At 30.4% G+C, this 9769-nt stretch overlaps 1 protein-coding gene across 2 annotated transcripts in view; it reads right to left on the bottom strand.

Annotated features, from left to right (window-relative positions):
* The window catches only part of LOC106682819 (lachesin), a 522354-nt gene that overhangs the window by 42143 nt on the left and 470442 nt on the right, over positions 1 to 9769 (bottom strand). The gene's annotated exons all lie outside the window — the stretch shown is intronic.

Below are 9769 nucleotides of genomic sequence, written 5' to 3' on the forward strand. Positions count from 1 at the left end.
ATAATAATAATAATAAATTACGGCCTTAGTACAATAATAGCTGACAGGCCGTATCAGCTGATTGTGTCGAACAGCTGATTTATACGTATACATAGATGTACTGGTCTGAATAAAGCCATTCTATTTCTGAAACCGGTGGTAGTCATATACTTTTCACTTCTTTTTCATTATTTTCTCTCGACGATACTTGATTATTTTTTTAGTACTTTTGATAAAATATGAAAATTTCCCTATAAATAAAAGATATAGTCATATTGTTGAGATTATTGCGAATTGAATAAACCATGTAAACGAAATAATAAAGAAAGAAAGAGAAAGTTATTTATTAACTCTGATTTACGATCTCATGAATATCAATTATTCAGAAACGGCGCCAATGGTGGATCGGGTCAGCATAAGAAGACCGAGTTTGGCCCGCTGCCGGACGCAGCTGGAATATAATCTGGCAACTGTAGATCATCTTAACAGCCTCCTCAGAAACAACAATAAAACTGAGCCTACCGCTCCTTCCGTTCTCTCCCGACTATCTTTTATTCATTTCTATGAATAAAAACCTGTTATCGGACTTATGAAAGATGCCAGAGACTATAGGCTTACCGGCTGCGGCAGCTTTTTCATCAAGGTCTGCCGAATACGCCTTTCCTTGGTGATGAAGCTGCAGAATGGTTTTTCATTTCCAACTAATAAAGTTTGAGCAGCCCTATATTCTCAAGATTCTGGTATGGATTTCTTGAAGGTAAAGAATAACTTGAAAATGAATAAATTATATATATAACATAAGTAAAACGTTAAAAAAGAGAAAAGGGTATAAGGTATGACACGCTTGAACTTCTGTACAGACAGACTTTATTGGGTTCAGCACTCTATATATACACTCGATCAGCTGATCTATTCAGTCATATCGAAATAAGAGCTGACAGTAACATATATATGTTTAATTTTTTGCATAAATTATTTGTATTTCGTTAAACGAAATGTGCCATTGAATAGAAGTAATACAACTTTTATTTATCAATTTTCTTATTGATAAAAGGTTAAATGAATCAAATTTGAGGAATAAAAACTAAAATTAATTATTAGGATTGCTTGAGTTCATTTTCATCTAATGCACTGGTAGAATAAATTAAATAGGATAGACAACATTCCAAAGTCCATACTCGAATTGTACGCCTTTAGTTTTGTACTTTTTACATTCGAATACCCTTACGATTTCAAAAAACAATCCTTAGAATTAGCCATGTGGTGAAAAACTTTCTTCTTTTACAATGGCTGAAATTCAATGCCCTTAAGGAAGATGTAGTTGTTCAGGAAATTGTATTTGTTAATAATTTCTTTATCTCAATATAATTATAAATATTAGTTGTCTTTATAATTTAAAATGTTCATTATAATCGAGTTTACAACGATTTCATATGCCCCAAAATAACTGTTCTCCTTAATGTTTTTTTTCTTTTAAAAATTTCTCAAATGTTGCTTAAAATCTTAAAGATTGTACTCGTTTTTAATTACGTGATAGATAAAAATTACTTTTATTACTAAAGTTAGGTTCGAATATATAATCAGTTTTTAGTTGAATGGACCTTGTCGAAGAAGAGGAATAAATGACCTGCCCACTCCATCTTCTATCAATTTACATTCTTCAGTCATGAAGGCATCTTCATCGCACCCCCTTAGGAATCCAGATCGTTATCCGGAGAATATAACCATTAAATTCATCCTTTTTCCATTTACATTTCAAATAAATTTTAGGCTTGCTTACACTAAAATAAAAAAAATATTATTTTTACAAGTGGGGTAGTTTATTCTTCAAATTTACTTATCATTGTTTACCAAACTCTAGGGAAATATTACTGAATCAGTCGCAAATAATAATGGTTAAATGATAATATGAAATGATTTTTATCATGAAATGAACATTACATTAAATTTTATTGATTCACTAATATAATTTTTATCAAGACTACGTTAATTACTTATTAATTTTCCTAATTAAGCACATTTCTATATAAGTTTAACTTAACTTAAAACATAAACTTTAATTTAACCGGCTAACGGAGCATCAATAAGTAAGGAAACGGATGAAAGGAAATCATCTTTTTTATTTTTAATACTTTCCCCTCGAACTTATGATAATTAACGAATATATTTCACTCACGGGAACTATTCAATATTTTTATATCTGTATAAATATATTTTTTTCTAGACTGTTGTTGGTATATATATTTTCTATGGATCAAGTTGAGTGGTCTTAATTCTCAAAACCCACCAAAATATATTTAGTAAATTTTACTGCACTTTAAATCACACCGATAATCTTTTGTGATCAAATATCTGCAGACTGCAACTTAAAATGAACACAATTACCTCTCGGAGAGCCCGCTACCCACTGTGTATAAAATATCGCTTAATATTAAATGATTGCCAATAGCTACAAATACTATAGCAAAAAAGAGTACGATAATGCACGATAATTTTCTCTAAAATCAAAGTTAATCGACCTGCTAAAACTGTGAGATAAAAAATAAAACTTTGAGGATAGTAATAAAATAAGTATGCATGGTCCTTAGATATTTAAAAAAAGCTCATTCAAACTTAACTTGAAATGTAAAAGTTCACAGTATGGGATTGACTCCATTCGAGCTACATTTATGAGGCTGCACTTGGTTATATTTAAATATAAAACACATTGTCCGTTCGAACATTCACGAAGATTAGCTGTAGAACAAAAAGCCTCCTCGAAAAGAGAAACAGAAGTGCAAGGATGTAAAGCTTGCCTAATTTGGAGCTTTATGAGGACGTAAAAAGGGGCTAGGTGATGGGCGCAATTTATTTAATGGTGGGGCTCTCCCTTGGAGTAATAAAATTGATCAGAGATTATCAGGAGCAAGCCCCAGGGGGCAGCTAGGTCGCGTGCCCTCAGGCAGTTGAGTCCCATCTTTTATGCATTCCCTCTTCAGAAGTAACCCCCACCCCCTCAACGCTCGAGTTTTATTTCAGTTTCAGTTCCCACTGAGTGGTTGGATCATGGTTCTGACAATTGTCAACTTTATCGAGAGCGGGAGGGTAATTGATTCCTTCTTATTGGTGAGGGGTTGGAGAGGTCTTTTTATGTGCCTTCCATCATCCTTAGTGCAAAAAAGTAATTAACTCTTGAAACTGCCATTCTCTTTTTAACAGTCCTGTCAAAGGATTCGAAATAAATTAAAATATAATGATAAATTTAAACCATTATTATGTTAAAATTTCCCATGCTTCAATAAACTATGTTTCTCTAGTCAAACCTTAAATTTTCATTGAATTCTGCAGTGATTAAGCATGATTTATAATGTTTCCCATTGGAAAGATTCTAATAAGTATAGACAGCACTGAAGTGTGGAAGTAGGTTTAATTATTTATTCTACACTAAGTAATAAAAACCTTTTATCGATTCTACCATTACATGTCTGTGGTATTTAAAAAAAATAAATTTTGTACTCCTGAAATTTACATAAAAACTCAATTACATAAATCCTCAACTGATATTGTAATTCATGAACTGGGTACTGTATATTATTCATAAAAATCTATAAGCAAATATTTTTAGAAAAGATAATTTTTATTGTAACACAATCTTATGCATATGCATCATATTCATAATTAAGCCAACATAATATTAATGTCATGCAATAGTAGATTGTTTTTAAGCACAATGAATCTCAAACCGTATTATTACTGAATCCATGAAAATCTCTGTTCTCTGTTCCTTATCAATCACAAAGTATTATTAAATATTTGAATCTTTACTTCAAGGGCTTAGAGATGTTTTTGCAATTATTGTATCTATAACATTCAAAGGAAAATATGGCGCTCAAATTTTGCTTTTAGAATTATTTGGATTTCGTGCTTCGATGAATCAAAATTTGATAAATAATTATGATGATTTTTATGTTAATAAATTAATAAGTTATAATTTGGACGAAAAACATAAGTTTTAAACAGACCTAGTGAAAAGAAAGAAGGTAATCCCTCAATTTGGACAAAGTAGTTTTGAATACTATAAGCTTTCGTCCTCACCTGATGTTGAAAGAACACTTTTCAACCACAAAAGCTCTTTGGATTGACGGACGGCTAAAATTTGCTAAATTAAGTATCAAAATGTTTGTGATAATTTTAATTTTATACCCGTTAAACATTTAAATGATTTGAATGTTGATGTATTTTATGTGATCAATAAATACCATAACTAATAAAAATGATTTATTTCCGTTTCTATAGGCTTACAAAGTTACAAATCACTGACTAATATGACATCATTATTTTTTTTTCTCAAATATTTTTATTTAGTACAAAGTTATGAACATACTCTTTAAATTAAATTAATAATTTTACTAACTTAATACCTTATACGGTTTTAATTTTTTCAATATTTTTATTTAGGTATAGATCTTTAACTTGTTTATTGACTGACCAAACATCAAATGATATTGTAATTTAATTGTAATCGAATATCGATAAAGACATAACATAGACCGAGGTTCCCCATAATATATATAGGCTGCAGAAATCACAGGACAAGAAAAGATAGTTTAAAAAAAACAGAACAATAAAGGCAGAAATGCAACAAAACCCGAAACTGGTATTTGAAGTGTACAATGGCGCACATAAATAACGCATGCTCTAAAGTCTACGGAAATAGAGTTTAATCCGTTAAATACTGATTTAACAATGGGTGCCCTACGGAGTTAATAAATATATTACAGTGGATTTGTATAAGTTATTTATTTAAACATTTTAGCATTATCACATGTGCTAATCTGCAAATAGCATGAATAATCAACAGTAGAGAATTCGTGCGGGTTTACTATAAAGTTAAATGTCAAGAGAGAGTTTCATGTTTAGTAGCCACATATTGTTGATTTTATAGGGTGCACGAAGAAATAGGTGTTTTTTTTGTTAAACAGGTTTTGTTCGTGAATATGAATTACTAATAGCTTGAACAATACGTCACTTTGGGCAAACTCTTGTTCTTACAAAGTCAGTGTTGTAGGTTATTTGCAAGTGATCAGGTAGTTCATACTAGACTTTCAGAATATTTAAGAATTCACAAATATGATTAGTGAATCATATTCCTTATATATTTTATGAATATATATAAAACTGTAACATATTTTTTTGAATTCATAATACGTGTATATTGTTAATATCTACGTATGTATCCGTCCGTATGTATGTATGTGTTCGTTAATGTTAATTCTCTTTTTCTGAAAAATATCTATGTACATATATATTACTCCCGCAAAACCATTTCCAAAAATTAAGCTGATAGAAAACATAATAAAAACTGATATCTATAAATACATAAAAACCTAATATGCTTAGTTAAAGTAGTATTCAGTAGTAGTAAATATTGACTTTCTTTGTTCAGAAAAATGAAAATAATAAAATGTAATTAAAACCTCATAAAAAACACCAAACCATGATATAATAATCATATAATAATACAACCATGATATAATAATCATCATGAAATTTTCAAATGTAATACCTCTTCGGGTTGCCTTCTTTTTTATTATCTGACTTATCATTTGGTCATCAGTTATATTGATGATATATTCAGGCCTCTCCTGAGGTGTTAATACAATTTATGAAGAAAAAAATTCAATAATAATATAATGGATTTTTTTCTATTTGTTTTAATTCAGTTGTATTGTATTTTTTGTATTCCTAATGAATTTAAAAATATAAGAAACAAAAATTAAATCAATTGAACTTTTAAATAGAGGTTGTGAATAAAGTATTTAATATATATATATATATTGTATATTGTTGGTATATATATACCAACGCTGCATTCCAACAACGGTGAATTTCTAGAGAGTGAGAGTAAGACTGTCAAACGTTCCGAATAGAAGTAAATACTGTTAATAATTGTGTTATTCGGAATAGCAAAATTGTACTAGGGATATAATTTTATTATACAAGATTTTTAAAACTGAGGTAAGAAAAAAATTAATGCAACAAAGGGATTAAAACAGTGAACCTCAACAAGGGAAGCAAAATTTTAAAAACGTATGCAACTGAAAATATAAAAGATGTCTTCTTTTTATGTCTTCTAGCTTCTGCTGTTTTTAGTATCATAAATTGAGTTGTATATTCTGAAGCAAAAGTGTCTAAATGATTAAAAAGAAAAAGAAAAAATTGCAAAAGGGTAGACAAATCTGCCCCCTAACAGCAGTGCTAAACCTACAAACTAAACTTACAAATTAATTTATAGCGTGCACACGTAGATGTTGGGTACTCCATCCTACTCCAACAACTGGCCGGACAGTCTGCAAATATGTATTCCAACAACGGTGCTTTTCGATATTATGAGAGTCTAACAACAAAAATGCTCATAAAAGAAGTAAATGTTGTTATTTAGTAAGTTAGTCGGAAAAGCTACATTGTACTGTGATAGACTAGTTTTATTAGGCAGGATTTATATAAATCAGGTATTATACAGGTTAAATATTTTATTATATATTTGAAATTTAGGTACTTATTTAGCATTGCGTCCTCAGAAAGGTTACTTAGTCAAATTTCTGTTATGGTAGGTAGCGCTTGGAGCCCTTAACTGGTTGAAAACTTACCTGTTTGAAGGGAATGCAACTTAAGGCTGAAAGATAGAATTTGTTGGTCCAAGTGTCCTCTATGTATGCTAACTTTGAAACAGTTTTAAGAGTGTAGTGAACATGCATAGTAATTCGAAATATTATTGGGAAAAAAAAATAATCACATAAGAAGTTTTAAACTTAAAATTAGTTTGAAGAAACGTATAAATATACTTCGGCCTTGAAAGATAAGTTCCTAAAAAATTCTAGTGCTCTTTATTACCACTTATAATGGAAAAGTGCATTGAGATGTAAACACCCTTTGTAACTTATCTTTTGACAACGCAGCGACTTGGCATCGTTTGCAAATAGTAATAAGAATTAATTATGAGGAATGGGAAATATGAAATAATATAATGAGAGGATTAAAAACAAGCACTGAACCCCATTACTGAAAACGAAATTTTAAATAAACCCTTTTTATATATTGTATGTATCTATATATACACAACATACATACATTGTATATATACCACGAACTATCTTGAAAAAGTTCCTAAAAAAAATCTAGTACTTTTGAATATCAAAGATTTTTTTACCAATTTTTTTTAGTTTTTATTATTTATACTGTTCATCATAAATTCAATTATAAATTATATCTCAATAGTGTCAAAATGATTCTTACAAAAAAAAAAAAAAAAAAAATTAAAAGGGGTAAACAAATATGGCCCCTGACAGCAGTGCTACTACTATCAACTAATAATTTAAAGTCCACATGTAACAGTTGGGTGCTACTCAATTAGCTGCTTGGATAATCTACATATACATATGTTAATTGTGCATTTTCATATTACAAGGGTCAAACCACCAAATGCTCATAATATAAGTAAATTTTGCCATATATTGAGTTATCCGGAATAGCTAAATCGTATTGCTACAGATTAGTTTTATTATGCAGGATTTATATAAATCAGGTAATAAAAAAGTTACGTATACTGAGATTGCATCTATGTTAGCTCTATATCTATAGATATATATCCGTAGTGTCCAAATTGTATGCTATGACACGGTGGAGTACCCCGGTGGCTGAGCATGTCAAGGGTACCGCAAAAAATCCCTCATTCTGAAAATATTTCCAAAAACAGAAAAGAAAACAAAATCAAAATGGGAATATATATTCCATTCCAGCATTTACTTTTTTTCTGTTTTTTTTTTCTTTTCCTTCACAACAGCTCTCAGGATAATTATGCCGCAAATTTTATTTTTGCTCGACAAATGTTTTTAGTCTAAATGATATTTACCGTGTACGATGCCCTAAATTAAAAACGTGAATAAATACTAATTCTAAATACCGTTTCTTTCGACGACGACCTCTGTTCACAAAAAACTCACAAGATATAACTGAGTAATTTAAGACATCGAATTTAAAAATTGACTGCATATCTCATCTAAATCATGGCCCATACAATGAGTAGGTAATCTGATACATTTCGGCAAAAGGGTAGACAAATGCGCCCCCAAACAGCAGTGCGAACTTACAAACTAAACTTATAACCTAGCGCTCCGTATGAGCGCACATGTAGCTGTTGAGTGCTCCATCCTATCCCAACAGCAGCCCGGGCAGTCTGCAAATATATATTCCAACAACGGTGCATTTCGATATTGTGAGAGTCTAACTAACAAATGCTCATAAAAGAAGTTAATGTTGAGTTGGTCGGAAAAGCTAAATTTTACTGTTAGAGAGATAATTTTAGTATACAAGATTTACTTAATTTAAGAGATTAACAAGTAAAATATTTTATTATATATTTAGAATTCGGGTACTTGTTTAGCCTTGCGCCCACCTTAGTTAAGGCAGTTATGAAGGTCCTAAAGTAAACTAAAGTTGGATCTATGTTTTAGCTCTATATTAGTGGTTTCCAAACTGGGTGCTGAGGTATCCTGGGGTAACGTATGCCAGGTGTACCGCAAGAGAATGCTATTATCTAATATATTACAAAATAATTAAATAAAAGAGAATTCAAAAATAAAAAATAAAATAGGAAATATACAGTGCATTCCAGAATTTACTTTGCAGTTTTTTCTTCTTTTCCAACAAATTCAACTGCTATAAGTATAATTGTGTCGGAAATTATTTTTAGCTTGACAAGTGTGCTGCGAAATGTTTTTTGCCAAAGTAGGATTCCCCGACAAAAAAAGTTTGGGAACCGGTAATCTAAATCGTACTTTGTTGGCGTTTTTTCTCTGAAATTTTCAACCGTTAAAGAAATAATATTTGAAGTTTTCTAAGATAATATATTTAGCTCGTAGACAATTCGATAAATTGTAGGATTTAGAAGGTGAATACGAGACATGCACCAATTATAATTAATGTGGTCACGTATATTATACACATGTATATTATTTGTATTCGGATATTACCTAAACTTGTATGGATTATGATATTAGGATGTATAATGATAATATGATGGATAATGAATTAATGAAAAAAAAATCAGTACTAAATAACCAAATTGTTTAAAAAAAAAAAATTGGTTGGAGCCACCATCAATAAGTGTCCAGCATTACAAAAGTGATACTTCAAAAACAAGGCTATTGGACAAGTATCACACAAGTTTCAAATTTTTCTAGTTAGAGCTCCACTTGCCAATTGAAATAAGAGTTCCAATAATGTGATTCCAACGCCGTCACGTTTCACACAGCATCCCACACTCTGGGTAGACGGATGATATGGTTTTAATATGCGTTGCTCTGAGAAAGACTCCATGTTTGTTGTATTTTATATTTATCCATTATTTATTACTGCCAACAATGGGAATTGGTTATTTATTTAAAATAAATAAAATTATAGATACTTTGGAGGAAGAATTTTTAAACATTCCTCGTGTAAGATCTGTTGGACTATTTCAATGAGAATAAGATCAATTAAATACAAAAAAATAAATAAATAAATAAATTGTGCTTTGACACACTGTGTTTAATAGTAACACAAAAAAGGCCATCCTTCCCGGCCGAACCCGCCCCACTAAGACCAGGAACGACGGTCCTATATCTCTATTATTTATTAAGTTAAATATATCTGATTTACTAATATACTATACCGCAATTATAGTTAAGGAACACATTTTTTCTTTTAAGGTTTTAAGTATTTCTTAATCCCAACAAATCACATTTACTCTTCGTCGTAAACCTGCCGACTG

The sequence above is a fragment of the Halyomorpha halys genome, unplaced genomic scaffold (assembly GCF_000696795.3).
Source record: "Halyomorpha halys isolate HHAL.00 unplaced genomic scaffold, Hhal_1.1 Scaffold445.1, whole genome shotgun sequence".
NCBI classification, from domain to species: domain Eukaryota; kingdom Metazoa; phylum Arthropoda; class Insecta; order Hemiptera; family Pentatomidae; genus Halyomorpha; species Halyomorpha halys.